At 40.4% G+C, this 16,661-nt stretch overlaps 1 protein-coding gene across 2 annotated transcripts in view; it reads right to left on the bottom strand.

The window, feature by feature from the left end:
• Positions 1-16,129, bottom strand: part of BTBD7 (BTB domain containing 7) — a 49,623-nt gene extending 33,494 nt beyond the window's left edge. For both annotated transcript variants that reach the window (XM_021541315.2, XM_021541316.3), the window contains exon 1: positions 16,006-16,129. The gene's annotated coding sequence lies outside the window, so the exon portion shown is untranslated. The remainder of the gene's footprint in view (positions 1-16,005) is intronic.
• Positions 16,130-16,661: the final 532 nt, after the last annotated feature.

Below are 16,661 nucleotides of genomic sequence, written 5' to 3'. Positions count from 1 at the left end.
AAAACCCATCTCAGCTTTAGTTCCAGTACTGTCCTTAACCTCAGGTATCAACTGAAAGTACATTTATTTTTTAATAGAGCACTACATTTTACAAGATAATATTATATAACCCATGTTGCATTTCTCAAAAAAATTAGCTAGCACCAGTGATGAACTCTGCCCTGAAGGAAGCTCTGCCTTCCTCTCTTCATTCTCATAACCACTTTTCCTACCTTGTTGGTTCTGTCCCAAGTATTTTGTAAACTAGATAAACTGACCCACCTTAGAACCAACTTAAACAAGAAGCTGAAACAGTATCAGTCAGCCAAATTGTTTGTTATGGCAGACATGAATACTTGCACTACTGCATCTTTTGACAGCAAAGTGTACTTGAACTATTAATGGATTTAGATGCCTTCTTTTTGTTTGGTTTGTTTTGCTATTGTCCACTTCAGCCTCTATACTAAACACAGTCTATCTGAACAGCACTTAGTCTGGCATATAACTAACTGAGTCTACTACAAAAATGCCAAGTCAAGAATGCAGCTTCTCCACAGTGAAAAGGAGAGGAACATAAAAATAAAGGAAAAACTCCAAACCACAAACAATTAGATCTTTAGCTGCAAAAGGAAAGACAGATCTAGTTTCTTCTTGTAGAAGTTACTCTGCATACCAAAACTTCCCTTATTTCAGCTTATTTGAAGAATTTTTAAATTGTATTTTAGCCTCAGAATACATCCATGGAATTTTGTTTTAAAAACCATCATCAGGTGAGCTTTTTCTTTACTTTTTATTAAAAGGCTGCATGCATCCCCATAAGCATTACCACAATGAAACCAAATTCAACATCTGCTGACCAACTGAAACAGTTGTTGAGAGCAGTGACGCATGTACAGATGTGTTATGAACATACACACATACACAGGGAAAGAGTTAAACTATGTCAAAGCTTGTTTTAAAAAGCCTGCACTGCAGAAAAAGTATATGGAGTGTGTTATGTGAAATGAGGAAGTTAATAGAAACCAAAATTACCACTCCAAATCCTACAAAACAGCACAAAAGTGACTTTCCGATTATACTGATACTCAGAATAAAATTTAAAATAAGCGCAAGTCTGCTTAAAGACTTCAGCCTGAAATAAGTTTCTCAGTCTTCTTAATATTTGTCACACTGAACCTAAAATCCTAAGCAGCTACATGACATATATCTGAGGTATCTAGGCTGACAGCCAGGCATTCCTGGACTGGGAATTTTAACAAAAAGTCTCAGTAGAGAATGGGCTTTGGTAACAGTGACACTTTGTTTATATCATCACCCAATACAAGCATTTCATAAAACTGAGATCTAATTAATGCAAAGGGCAAATTCAAGAGTACTACGACTGGTTTTACAACCATTTGATTTTTTTCCCCATAAAATTTTAAGATCTTTGTATTTCTTTTGGAGTTGCTGCCATAGGATTATGCAATAGCATAATATTAAAACCAAAGTAGGAAATTATATCAAGTACATGCACATACCTGTACCAACATGGTATTTCAGGCTTTTATTTTACCTAACATATTTTAAATTTATTATGACTAAATGACAACCCAGGCACTATAATAATAACTTATTCATGTTTGCTTAGATTTTTATCCAGACCAAAAATGCTATGCTATTTTGCCCCAACAGCTCATCTCAAGTAACAAGTACAACTTTACAGCAAGATGAGATGACAAGATGCAGCAATAAAAAGCATCAACACTAGTAAGGAAACACATCAACTAAACTTCAGCAAGGTTAAACTTATTTCCATAGAAGTTAGGTAGATCAACTAAAACAGCAAGAACTTGTGAGAATGGACCATTGCTATCATGCCCAAAGTACATCCCACCAGCTTGCCTTAACATCCTGAATCTTCCTCCAGAGGACAGTGCCCTGGTGACCAATAGAGAGCCCTGAGCCATCACAAAGTGATCCAGGAACATCCGCACTCAGAAGAACAGAAGCAAGCTCCCATCCACTAAGAAGTTTCCAGAGCCAGCCCTGGCCATGCTGGTTGTTATGCAGTATACCACTGAAATTACCAGTAAACAACACCCAAAGGCACAAGCTCTTAAAAATGAAGACAAAGTTGCTTGTGGCTGGAGTTTCAACTGCTTGTTCAGATGCGCATGGAGTATCTACCCCAATTTCCTTGGAGAAAGTGGTTCTCCAAGTAAGAGGAGTTGTCAGGAACTGAGTGCTACCTGTCCTAACCTTCCTCTTTTTCCATAGGTGAGACAATCAGAGGTACTGGCACACTCAGATTTTGTGGAGGTAAAGTCTCAAGTGTCAGAAGTGTACACACTAAAGGACTGACTGGATATGGGACAGCATACCAGAAAGAAATTGTGTAACTGGCAAGTAACTTTCTGTTCAAGGGAAACAACTGAAATGTGAAGGGTCAGTTGATTATGCCTGACACACATGCAAATCCACATAACGCCTATTTTGACTCCTTTTTATAATCATGTCAAGCAATCAAATTTTATCATTATTCAAAATTAATTGGATGATACAGTAGTAAGATGCAACTGAAACAGCTGAAAGGTTGTGGTTTGGATAATGTTCTTTACAACATAAGCTAATGAATCTGTGTTACTTCCTCATTCACTGCACTGGAAAAAAAGAAAAATCCAATAAGGAAAAGCACCAGAACTTAAGCCACATCAGCAGTTACCAGCTCAAGAGGGCAAGAAAAAGCAGATATAACCAGATTACTAAAGTGACTGCATTACTCAGTCTTTGCTGAAAATCATGTGTTCCAGCTATCCACAAAGAACCCTTTCTTATAGTTTAGCATGAAATTTACAGCATTTTCTCTTCCATGAAGTAGTATGTTTCTCCATCAAGAAGTTCTTTCAAAATAGAGGTGATAAAAACACCAAAACAGTCCTAGCTTTTTATTTCTAGATTTGTTGAGAATCACTGGACTGAGTTTTAGTGAGGAAAACCCACCAACAAACAACATGATTTTCAACATTTTCTCTGAGGAATCAGAGTGAAAGTTAAAAGAACTATGCTCAAGCAGAGCACAAAGGTGTGTAGTCTTGAAGATACCCACATTTCAGAAATTGAAAACACTGAGCAGCATTTAAACAGTTGAAAAAAAACCACAGAACTTACAGAAAAAAAAAACCCTCTTTTCAATGCTGTCTTGGCAAACACCATTCAAAGTAGTATTTCTGATGATCAGCAAAGCAATTTCAAGTATGATATGAACATGTCACATTGTAGAAGTAAATAAAAAATGTCATTAACATGGACTGACAGATCAAATCACTAACTGCAGTGTGGAAGCAGGGGACATCAATGTATTTATATTCCTCTAAACACAAAAAGTTCCAGCAGCTAAAAAATTCAAACACATAAAGCACACAGAAACTAACTGAATTACAGCAGTACAATCCTGCATGGAATAGGCTGCTCTTCCCAAGCAACTTAAATGTTTTCCTATACCAGCAAATAAATTTTCCTCTCTCTACATCAGTGATTCTTACAGTTGGTTGCAAAACCACACTTATTTACCACAAGTCTCTTCTGATTGATAACCTTCATATAAAAGACTTAACTAATGTTCGTGAAGATGAATTCAAAACACTTCTTTCAGCCAAATGAGCAAGAGCTCATTTATGGCCCTCTAGGACTCTCTTGAAGTGAAATGTCAGCATGTATTCTTCAATGACTCCATTTTTTCACAAGTTAACTTGAAAGGAACATTATCTGATTTAGATAAAAACATCATTAAAACTACTTCATAAGAAAATCAGAAAAATCCTATCCACCAAATCTTTATCAATATCACTAAAGAGAGTAATTAGGTATGAACATATGCATTTACAGGAAAATGAGGATAACTAACTTTAGCCAGTCTAGAATAATTGCAGCATAGTCTGACATACTGTGATAATTTTTGTGGAGTCTAAATGTGTTTCAAAAGGCCTCTTCTGAGCAAAAATTACCCACGTGATTTTTTTTTTAAGAATGGCAAATATTCTTTGGTTTACATATATATGCACACATCAGTTGGTTAAGACAGAAAAAGGAACTTCCAAATTACATGAAAAGTACCTCAGAAAAAGGAACAGACTTTTTTTTTAAGCAGTCTGTTTTTTTTCTTTCCATCAAAGTTCAGGCCAACACTTTGTCTTGTCAGGCAGCTACCTAACTCCTGGAGATTTCAGCTACATTCAGCCTTGGATACTGAGGTCAAATACTAGTCTGGTAAGATCACTGTCCTCCTCAGCGTGTCTCCAGACTGTCCATTACTGCAGCAATATCCATGGTCACCCGTTCCTCTTCCCCCGTGGAAAAGGCAGAAGTGGAGCAGAATAACCTTCCACATGAAGCTCTACCACCTTTTTAGAGCCTATTTTATAGGCTTCTTAGCCCTGTACCCTTTATCTGTCAACAGGATTGTTGCTTCTTCTGGAACAGAGCAAGCAGTCTTTCATCTCCACAGTCTTCTACCCCCATGGAATTTTATTCTATTTAGTCTGAGAGTGCACCCCAAAGATCTCTGTCTCAAGAAAGGGAATTCTTCCTCTTGCTCAAGCTGTGACCCAACTACAAAACAAAATCCTGTTTTCAATTAACAAATCTACTAAAGATGGGAAAATCTTGGCTCAAACCTCAGCCATATGGAAGATCCATATACCCTACAGTTTTCCTTGTACTGGAGTTATTTTCCCTTTTTATCCAGGTCCAATTATTTCACAGAAAGTAATTTACTCTGAATGAGGATGTGGGAGCTTCCTGTACACAATAGTGCTTGTAAATTCAGTGCACAGTTACATTCACTCTTCCTCTCAGAATACACTGCCTCTGAGAGTACATTAGAGTAACTAATGGGACAATCCCAGACACTGTGCTCTGTACCTAAGTAGGCAAGCAGCACTCATCCTGTCTTATGACTTACTATTTTCAACCCACCTTCAAAAAAAGCAACCTTTTGATCACTCAGCTTTAGTTCCCTTATTAAATTCCACAGCCTGAGTCATCTTTGGTGATGACACTGCTTGGGGTTTTCACAATAGCTCCAACATCAAAGCAGACTAAAAAGTCTTCGACCCACATATTGATCAGCCTTCCCATATACGTGCCTCTTTTAGTAGATAAGATGAAAAATTATTTCTATCTTACTTTGGCTGCAATCAACTTTTCATCCTGCCAGCCATTCATTGTATCAGTAATAACATCTTAAGATATTTCTGTTGCCTGGAACATCATTCCTCATGACTACAGTGTTTCTATACAATACTCTTCCTTTATACTTAAGCCTCCAAGATGCTTGGTAACAATACAGAGCTCATCTATTACCACTGAAATCCTCGCCTGTGGCTGAAACTGTTATTACCAATATTGCTGTATATCCAAAACAATTTTCTCTACACTTTAGGCCTTAATACCCCACCATTCCTTTTCTTCTGTACACCATCCTCTCCATGGGTCCTTTTTGTCATCACACAACAGCAATTTCACCCATTCAGCCTTTTCTCTTGGATAAAACAAGTTTGAAGTACTGGCTGCTGGCATAATTTCTTACACATGTAACACCAATGGATACATCTATACACAACAGAAAAACTGGAAGGGGGAACATGAAAAGGTGTGGTAAAGAACTCAAAAGGCAATCTAGTCCAGTCATTTCATGAGACATCAAGAATTTTATTAAAGAAACACGGATTTTCCTCATTGAAGACAGCATTAAGTCACAGTCATAAAATTGACTCATTACAGCTACAGTTTGAATACTTTCAACAGTAAGCCACAAGCCATGACAAGTCTTGGCATCCAACAAAACCACAGTTGCAATCTGGATTCAAAATGCATTATTTGGTGTATACAAACCTAAGTTGGTTCACCAACACTGGTTCCATGCACATTTCCTCAGTGCCAGTGCTCACCACAGCTACCACCAGCATCTCCCCAAAGCTCCTCCATCATGTCAGCAACTAAACACAGATATTCTCTTCTGTGAGATTTTTTCACCCCAGTGTAGTTAGCTCCCTGTACCAGTTTACCAAATGGCTCAAGGAACCCAGATGATTCCAGAGAAAAGGAAGAAAACATTAATTTGCTTCCCACAATCATACATAATGTTCAATTTGACTCAGTAGACACAGTCTTTAAAAACTAAACATTCCCAGGCCCTATGCACCTATGCCTGCAGCAGAGCTGTAGCTGTTCATTGTAGCAGACATTTGGAAAGCCATGCAAGTCCTGACTGGACTGTGTTTCAGTCGATCCTTTGGTGTGGCTGCTCCAGCTGTTGCCCAGGTACAGCACTGCCTCAATCTTCATTCAGCCAACTACCACTGTCAATAAAAACATCTTACTTTAAGTGCGCAGCTATAAAACCACCTTTGCAATACGCTTTTTCTTCTCCAGAGTTCCTAAAAAATTAACAATAGGAAAAATCACTTGCAAAGCAAGGACAGTTCTAGCAGAAAAAAGTGATTTAGACAGCAGCAGCTACTGCTAGGATTCACCATGACAGCGCTTCCTGTATCCAGGTGGCTGATTGCTGCTTCTTTGGCCTGTACTTATTTTTCTCTGTATCTGTGCAGTTTGTTCACTCCTCGGTTAACAACACTTCATATAGCAGCCATCACTACTAGAGGTCCATGCGAGTTGTCGCTTTTTTGAATGCTTGGATGATTTTAAATTTGTAGTCCAAAATATATGCATTAAGGTATTAGTCATTTAGGAAAAAATATAAAGCTAAGCCTATGCAAATTTTAATATATTCCCCTCAATGTAGTGAACTTGTCCTCCGACAGGGAGACGCTAACTGTGTATGCAGGACTCACTGCCTGTCAGCTCTTCAGGTACACCAGGGTGATCTGATACTACCACTAAAGTCAAACTAACAGGGAACTGTACTTTTCCCTCACACTCCATTCTGCCAGGGGGTTTTCTTGCTTCCCCTCACAATAAATACAGAGATTATATGATCACAAACCAAGTAATTTCAAATGGCTGATCCATCACCCCACTGCTGGAGAGAGTGGGAGATAATAGACAGGAAGAGGGAACTCCAGCACATTTGTCTGACAGACAGCTAAAACTGGAACAGGATCTTACAGCTCTCAATATGAAGAGGGCGCACTATTCCTATTAGAGTACCTCACAATTCCACAAAACCTATACCCTTGTAGTCATGCTTTCTGCTCTCTCTTCACGTCATTCTGGCCTGGCACCCGTGTTGACACTCACATCTTCCCCCTGTCTCCTAATATCCACAATCACTCCCAAGTCTATTCTGTTCACTGCTGCAGGAAGCAATACAAAATCAATTTGTACAATTGATTGTACATGGTATTTATACAACAGTTGACTTATCTGAGACTGTGTAAACTGGTTATGCACTGCTGCCTCCCTGAGCAAGGGTGAAATTCCTGGTCAAACACACAGAGAATTTTTCTTGTATTTAGAAGTTTTTAAGACAACCCCCTCATAACTAACACAATGATCTTATGCCTGTTCTTGTAAATCAATTATATCTGTAAATACTAAGATTTTAACAGTTACTTAAAAACGTACACATTTGAAAGATGTCCCCTTTGATTGGACTCTTCTGCATGGTTGATTTAAATTCATTAACTTCAGCATAAAATTTTAAGAGCCACACTATACCACCAACTAACATTTATATCATAATACCTGATGCCAAGAAATCTTTCTATGCTGTATACTTCAAATATTTCAGCCATTTTGAAAATAGTAGCAAAATACATTAATACTGCAATATTTTCCATCAAAACTTTCAAAAGTTACACCAGTAACTTCAGTTTCAGTAGTTATCTTCACTAATACCTACATTTAGATTCCATACAAGTGTAGAAAGAACTAAATGTTCACAAACTTTAAGGAACGTCCTGCCCAAAACTACATGAATTCATTTCAGAAAATATACTTTCTCAATAATAAAAGAAATCAATTAAGGAAGGAAAGGCTTAGTCAGAAAACCAGACTAGTACTTAGCCTACAATTAAGTTGGAGCTTTGTTTACATTTTCCCCTTGGCAAGAAAAGGAAGTTATGTCTTCCACATTTCCTGCAACAAGCTCTCTCTGCACTTCCAAAGCATTTTTTTGTTCTGTAACATGAATATGCAAGTTTTACAGAACAGTCAAAAGAGCATTACAAACGTTGACATAATGTTTCTGAAAACGGAGGCACCAATCATGTACACAATTTCATTAATTCAGCAACATCTACACATAACTCATGAACACAGACATTTAAAGGCTGCAGAGCCAGAAAAGCTTATTGCGTGTTTTTTTGTTTAACCATTTGCTAAGGCAATCTGCCCTTTGAGCAGACTGTTGACATGCCTTAACTCTTTCTTCTCTCCCTACAAGATTTCAAGCTTTTCATATGTCCCAGAATACTAAAAAAATAAGTAGATTTTTCAAAGAAATCAAACAAAACTTTTAGGAGGGAAGCAAAAGTCTATTGCATTACACTAACTACAGGAGTTACTCCATTAAAGAAACCCATTGCTCTTAATGTAATTTTAGACCACATTTTGTCCATCTTTCTCTCATGCACAACTGTCCTTGATACCACAATTCCTTCACATTCAAAGAAAGGGCAAAATACAGAAACTTTGCCAGCCTGTGCTCTACTTCTCAAATCTCCTTTGAATCTTCCATGATTTGAAAAGTCCATTAATGTACAGAAAAAAACCCAACACTGCCACAAAAAAACCAAAAAATATCTTGCTTCCCTCCTTCCCTCTCTACCTAGATGATCATTCCCACTCAAGTCTCCACTTATGTTCAATGAACAGAACAGTTTTTAGCTGGATCAGTTTTCAGATTAACAAAAAATAAAAGGTTCATTTCAATAAGGAAACACATTAATCTTGTATATGTCGAGAAAAGAGCAAGTTCCCTTTCCTTCAAACATAAAACAAGGATGAAGCTCCAGATCCACAAGTTATTTAAATAAAAGCAGCCTCATTACTGTTGAAGACTGCTAGTGCCTAATACAACTGAGCTTTGATGCAGCTAACACTCAGTCACAAAACATGCCATTTCCAATTTAATTCTCCAATTCTCCAGCAAAAATAAGTTGGTTGCTAAAAACAGAATGAGGGAAGGAGGAGAAAGGACAGATGCCCAAGGTAGTGGTGGGAAATACCTAGATCAGCACAAGTCTGTTAATCCACAGGGGAAACTTTGAGCCACTAATTAACTGAGAAATTATGCAGTAACAAAATTACCTCAGATGTTCTCAGCAGAGAAATTCAAATGTCTTGAGAAACTTAGAACAAGACACAACAAATTTTATTTTACTTGCAGTGGAAAAGCCCCGAGTAGTATGAATAGATATTTCAGAAAGTTTGTAATAAGACTGTACTTCTGATTAACTTCATTTTCAGAAGATAGGTAATTTAAGCTTTAAAACCAACTTCAAGTAGTAATTGCCCTAGTTATAACATAAAAGACTGTAGTCAAATGTAGTCAAAGACAAGCAGCTTTGATGCACTGCAGAAATACTTATGAGAGTCACTTTACCAGAGGTTAGTTACTAGGTCTTCAGATCCATGCTTGGAACTACAAAATACAATTAGACAGGCCTTGTACTGTATGTTAGAAGGGTATTTTGGCATTTTAAGTCCAAACACACAATTCCAGGAGTGCTTAATGGAGGATTAAACCCTACAGAGATTTTAAGGACCAAATAAGAAGCAGGAGGTACTTTTTGACCTAAATAAAATACCTTTTACTGTATTTTAAAAAAGGATACATCATATTCTTCTCTTAAACATTATCTTTGGCTATACAAAAAAACTTCCAAAAAACAAAACAGTCGGCCAAGTTGGGATTTGAGAATTTAAAGCAATAAACACACATTCTTATCCAAAATTTAGACAAGCTAATCACTCATGAAAATAAACTGCAGATAAGATGGGGATACTTGATACATTGGGAGTGTGGGGGGGCTCACAAGGACACTGAGTAGCTCCTCATGCTGTCATACACATTCCTCTGGAGAAATTATGGTGCTTACATCCAGCTCACCTGTAACAACTGTTGCCTCTCAGTGCTGACACAACTTAGGTTATTCCTCCTTCAGTACTAAAGCCATCACTACACTGAGTAACACAAAGCTTCCCAACTCCGGTGTGCATTTTATTCTACCGCAGCAAATTGCTTGTCTCTGCAGTAGGAAAAAAACAACGATTTCAAAGACTTTCTAGAAGCTCCTCATTATAGACTGGAAAAGGTATTTTCAACTTAAAATGACAGTATAAGCAACTTGAAGTATTTCAGAGAGCAGCAGTAACTACTAGAATGACTTAACGAAATCCATTAATCTATTAACATTATCTTTTGTACCTGCATTCTAGACATTTTATATGCATTTCATTCCATCTCTCAGGATGTCTGAAATTGAGCTGTCCAGTACAGGATGAACCAAGGTACAAGACATCAGCCTTTAATATATTCACATGCTTCAATAGTGTGGGATTTGTCAGGGTTTTTTTTAATGGGTAATACAAAATTCCACTGTGTATATGCCTACACTCCTTCCTTCCTCAAGATGAAATCTTCTGGTCATTCAGTTAAGTACCACAAGCAGCTTCAGAGGTTGTTAGCCATTTATGTATTCTAAGACATACTTCTGGGTACATGAGAAAAACCTCTAAATGCCCCCACATGTAAAAAGAACTTCAGCACAACCTCATCTTATACATTGCAGAATTTAAGTGGATAAGCAGTATAATTATCACAGCAGCAGGAAGTCTTTAAATAAGATATCTTCCAAGACTAAGTAAAAAAATCACCAAATCCACAGTAAACCCAATTCTAACAGTCAACGAACCACTTCTCCCCCATCTTTACATCACAAACCATCACTTGAAAAAAGCTATAGCAGAAGATCAAAAGAGATCAAAAAATAAGGAAGCGCTAGTCCACAAAATACTGTCTTGTTGCACTCTGATTGTATTTGCTATTTTAGAATGCTTTTAATTAGCTCTCAAGCAGCATTTCCAATATTGGGGTCAGGAGAAAAAAAGCTTAAAAAAAAAAAAAGCATGACAAAAGCATTTTGTCACTCATACTGATTATTTTTAATGCACTTAAAATAACCTACCCATTTACAAAAGTGTTTTATATTCTTCATTGCAGTACAGCGATCTGGAGTAGCAGATGATAAGCAAACCAGCAATTCAGTTTCTCACTAATGCAATGTGATCTACTTGGTCACTCAAAATTACTTCAATTTTCATATAAATAGGTATAAAATTTTACTCATGTTGGATGCCTTCACGAGACACTGGTATTCTTGCTTGTTGTATAAGAAATCTTGATTAAAATCTCAGGGGCAGACTATGAGAACAATCTTCTCTCACCCAAACTGCAGTTTAAAATACACAGACAAGCACACAGAGATATATTTTGCAGCTCTACTGATCCCACAGAGCTTCTGCGAGTTCCAGGTCACAAAACAATAAGCCCAACTAAAGAACCAAGCAGCAGTCACTTAATGCACTACTGTTTATATCAGCTCCTTCCAGTTTAGCCATTGTTACCATCAGCAGAATGGTAAAATGTCCTGGTAGTTGAGACTAGGTTTTAACAAAGCTTGGACAAGGTTTCCAAATTAGAGGAATCTTGCGTATCATTAACTAGCTTGATCTCTCTCCAAAGCACTTCTCACTAGATAATGTCAAAGATCAGAAGTGATGAAGAAAAAGAGATTAATCTTAGCACAAGTCACCATAAAGAAATGGTCCTGTAAGAAAGAGGAGAGAGCAGAAATAAAAAGGCACTTTAACAATATGGGGAATCACAATAACTGCAGAGCTAGAAAGATATTCTCTAAAAGAGATTTTAAAAAATTAAATTATACGATTTACTATTCACTACAGTGGGTTGGAAACAGGGTATGATAACACAGAAAAGCCAGCATTAATATAAAAAAATCCAGTCATTTTAATCAGGAAGAACTGAACATACAATGATGTTTGAATGCCATAAAAAATATACAGTATGAATGACCACTGAATTAGGACAAAAAATTTGAGGACAAAGATCACATAGGATTTAGAAAATTATCAGTCAGTTATACAGGTAACAGCTCACGCCTGAGTGCCAAGCTCGAAAAACAAAGTAAGACCACTGAGAAGATGCTTCTGAAACATAAAAAAGATGTTGTCCAAAATACTATACCTCCACACTTAGTACTGAAAGCTTTGACTTAATAAGTTTTGACTGCTGCTAATTTTTTTTTCTTGCATGCTTTAGCACCCTAAAATCTAAATAACCAGTTTAAACCCACAGATGATAGAAAATCCCCAACTGGCTGGACATGTCTGCAAGGCCACTAGTAATTAAAGTTAATATTCAGTAGTGTTTGATGGAAGCTTGCACAACACCTGAACACAATGAGCAAACAAATTAGATTTAAATTAACTAAGTATCTAGTTAGGCATGTACTTGAATCCAGCACATCAGGCAACACAGTTCCACCCTGATCCCCCTCACCTCCCTGGCCTCACCTCTACATTGTGCAAACAGACTTTCCACAGCAATGTGATGACCCAGATGAAGGATGTAACATTAAGTTATTTTGTGCTTCAATGGTTTATTTTTCATAAAGATCAATTTCCTGAATGTTTCAGAGTGAAGCCATGTAAACAGGCCTACCAACTCAGCTGAGGGGACAGTGCAGGAAGTAAGGAAATGCAGCAGTGGACTGAAAGTGTTTAAACCAATTTTGCCACTATGTATCTATCAAGAAACTCACAGGCATCCTTATTATTGTGGGTTCCCCCTGCCAGTGTGCTAGGGAACAGAACAGAAAGCAAAAAACAATGCAGTAAAACCCATGGGTGGAGATAAGTATAGTTTAATAATTGAAATAAACCAAAATATAATAATCATACTATAATAACAATTTCAATCTCCTAGTGTCCACTCATTACATAGAACACATCATTACAAAGTATCCTTCTTGGGAGACATGCAGGACAGACTGGATGGGTGTAAAATGCAAGACTAGAATTAAATGTGGCATCTGCAGTTCCTTCTTATAGTTCAGGCATACTAGTAAGCCAACATAGGAAAGAACATTCTAAAAATCCACAATAGCTTCTATTCAAAGATTTAGGGATACTGACAACACTTACCTTTCAAAGAACCTGGGAAATTAAACAAAGCAATAGCTAGATGATTCACTGGAAGCTCACCTAACATATGTGAACTAGGATTCCTGGTTCCCACTGCATGTACAATAAAGTTGTGCATCAGGTTTCCAAGACTGGTGTGGTGTGAAAAAAATGGGAAAAGCCATTGATCTGGTAACAGAAGTCAAAGGCCATCTAAATATGTTAAGAAAAAGCAAACAAATGAAAAGAAATTTAGGAGTTATTACTAAAACTTGCAGTTCTCTATCAAGATTTACTGTAAGAGCAGATTCTCATCAGTCACATTAGTAATACAGATATTTCTTCTTAAGTGCAATCTCACAGTTTCCCTATAGATCTGTTTATTGATTAATGTGAAGTATACACAGCCCATCAATATGTCCATCAGATGTTTTCATTCATCTTACTGTTTGTCTCTGAAAGGCAGCCAGCCACAACTACATCCGTCACCACAGTGTACCCAAGACATAAGAAAAAGCTCCCCTTTTCTTGCATGTGGTCTGATATATCAAGAGCAGACATGCATCAGGGTGGCAGAAGAGCAAGCAGGGTTAGTGTCCCACCTCTCCTATGGCCATGTGCAGGACCCCCAGACACCACACCACCAATGCAGCTTACTAACAGGACAGAAGAAGACACTGTCCCAGCCTAAAAGTCATTCCCAACAAACCTTGAGATTAATTGTCATCAGTGACAACTAATTTGTAAACCTGACACCATGTATACAGCAACTTGAAATGCTGCTTTCAAAATGAAGACTCAATATTTTGTTGTTAATTCATCAAGCTCTGGCAGTTTCACTGAATGAAATTTTAAAAGCTGGCTGCAAAGGCAGCACCTTCTACTTTAATTTAATAGTGAGCAACGTAGTTTCACAACAAAAAATTTGGATCTTCTCAGACAAGCTTGAAATCAAAGAGGGGAAAAAATTTTAAAATCCCTATGACAAATCCATGCAACTCTTCCAGGAGAGCTTATAAAAGTAATTTCAGATTAGAATGTCAAACCCATTTATGCATTGGCTAAAGTTTGAAAGCAAGTAAAACAATGCTTAGTGCAGCTGAGCTGAAATACAAAGGATTCAATAGCTGTTTTCATCTCCAATGAACAAAAACAAACACTGGCTCTACATGTGACACAAAACACTGAGCTCCATTTCCAAGATTACCTGCATGCAGCCCAACTATGGAAGTCTAACTTTAGAGCTGAATACAAACCAGTCAGCAACTGGCAGCTTTGTGTTGTAACTTAAGATACAAGCTTGATTTACTGCAACATTCATCACGTTTACATATAAGCAGGAACAGATAGTACTGTTTACACAACACTAATTGACACAGCAAAGTAGCAAGTTCTTAAATGGCTCAATAATGCTTTGGTCCCTCAACTAAGACTAGTTATCTAGTTGATAAATTATTCCAAAAAGAAAGAAAACATCACAATCCATACCTTCTCAATACATTGCCTTCACACAGATATTCTACATAATAAGCACTCAGACCTTGCCTTGTAAACATCACAGTCCACAGAACCCGTACATTACTAACAGCCTTCTGTTCCACATCCTCATAAATAACATCTACAGAATTATTTATGTTCTATTGGTAGCAGACTTAGTTGAAAAGGGGTGGAGGAAAAAGAATTTTCATTGAATTCTTAAGCAAAAGGTTCAAATGGAAAAGGATCTAAGAAGAAATTCCCCTCCCTGCATCACTCTGTGTGAAGGATACTAACACAGAACTTCAAACTATTATTTGAAACAATAAAAGAGAAGCTTAGAAGACTCATCCTCTTCAAACAAAGAGGATAAAGCTTTACCTCATCAATCTTTTCAGCGTCTCAACATGAGTTACAAGGTTTAAATTTTTTTTTATTTCAGCTTCTGTTTTTATCTTTTCCATTTCTGAATGAAAATAGAGCATGCGGTATGTGGCAAAACCTGAGGTGATCACACTCCAATGGTATATCTGCCAAACACTTTAAATTTGTTATTATATTACATTGGTTTGAAGCAAAGCCTCAAGCGCTGCTACACTGCCTAAGGTAAATTCTCACACAAACTATCATTGCATCAACACGTACTTTATTATCCTACTATCGCATTTTATGTTCGTACTCGACATGTGTGTCACCTTTCACCCAACGGTCTCATATGCGATGGCGGGGAAGAGCAAGTAGAAACACGAACCAACAGAAAAGCACTTATGCACGGGCAGCACGAATATTCCAGAGGCACGGGCGAACCCATCACCCACAAAGCTCTCCAAGTTTCTCCAGGAACACCGCGGTAATACCTGCACAGAGAGGAGCGGGGCAAACCCCAGAAATCCCGGGGCAGCGGCAGTCTCCAGGCCACGGGCACGGGACGGGCTGGCCGGCACCGGCGGAGCGCGGCATCCGCGGCGGGCGAGCACCGGCCGACACGGGCGGAGCTCCGCGGCCGCGGGAGCACGAGCCCCGCGCCAGCTCCCGCCGGAGCGGCTGCAAGCTCCCCTCAGCTCCCGGGGAGCGCGCCGGGCGGAAGGGAGAGAACAGAGGGAGAGGGCGGCGAGGCAGGACCCGACAGCGCAGACAGCCACAGCCGAGGCCGCTGCCGCCGCTCCGGACCGCGGACCCTGCGGGCCGGGAGCGGCACGGGAGGAAGGCTCCGTCCCGCGGCGGGGCCCCGCGGAGCTGCGGGCTGGCAGCGGCGCGGCGGGACAGGCTGCCCGCAGCCGGCCCGGGGGGCGCGCTCCGAGCCCCGCCGTGGGGGCGTCGACGGTCCTGGCCCCTCGCCTCCGCCGTCGTGACCAAGCCTGCGATCCCATCCCAGCCCGGCTTCCCACGGTGCCTCACCTCCGGCAGCCGCCCGCCGCCGCCATCCTCCCGCTCAGCGCCACCCGCTCCCGCCCGGCCCCGCTCCGGCCGCCGCCATTTTGCTCCCGAGCCCCAGGCTCGGCCGGGCAGCGGGAGCGCGCACGGCGCCTGCGCGGCGGCGGCGCTGTGGCGCACGAGCCACGTGGTCGGGGGGCGGGGCCGGGGGGCTGCGGGGGCGGGGCCGGGGCTGAGGGGGCTGAGGGGGCGGGGCTGAGGGGGCGGAGCGGGGCGGGGCCCGGCGGGGCTCGGGGAGCTCGGGGCGCTCGGGCGGCGCGGGGGGCTCGGGGAGCTCGGGCGGCTCGGGGAGCTCGGGGAGCTCGGGGAGCTCGGGCGGCTCGGGGAGCTCGGGCGGCTCGGGGAGCTCGGGCGGCTCGGGGAGCTCGGGCGGCGCGGGGAGCTCGGGGAGCTCGGGGAGCTCGGGCGGCGCGGGGAGCTCGGGCGGCGCGGGGAGCTCGGGGCTCTTCCCCGCACGACTGGTCTGAGATCGTGGGGAAAAGTCGAGTCCGGCGCGTGTGCCCCAGCCGCCATCCCCGTTCCAACGCCGCGTGCCCTGCCCGCTCCGTGTGGCACCTCTCCCGAGCTTTTGCCGTGCCCAGATGCAGAGGTGTCTGCGATGCAAGTGGTGTGTCAGCACG

Source organism: Lonchura striata, chromosome 6 (genome assembly GCF_046129695.1).
Source record: "Lonchura striata isolate bLonStr1 chromosome 6, bLonStr1.mat, whole genome shotgun sequence".
NCBI classification, from domain to species: Eukaryota; Metazoa; Chordata; class Aves; order Passeriformes; family Estrildidae; genus Lonchura; species Lonchura striata.
Note: the sequence above shows the minus strand (reverse complement) of the source record. Positions and strands in the feature narration are given on the sequence as shown.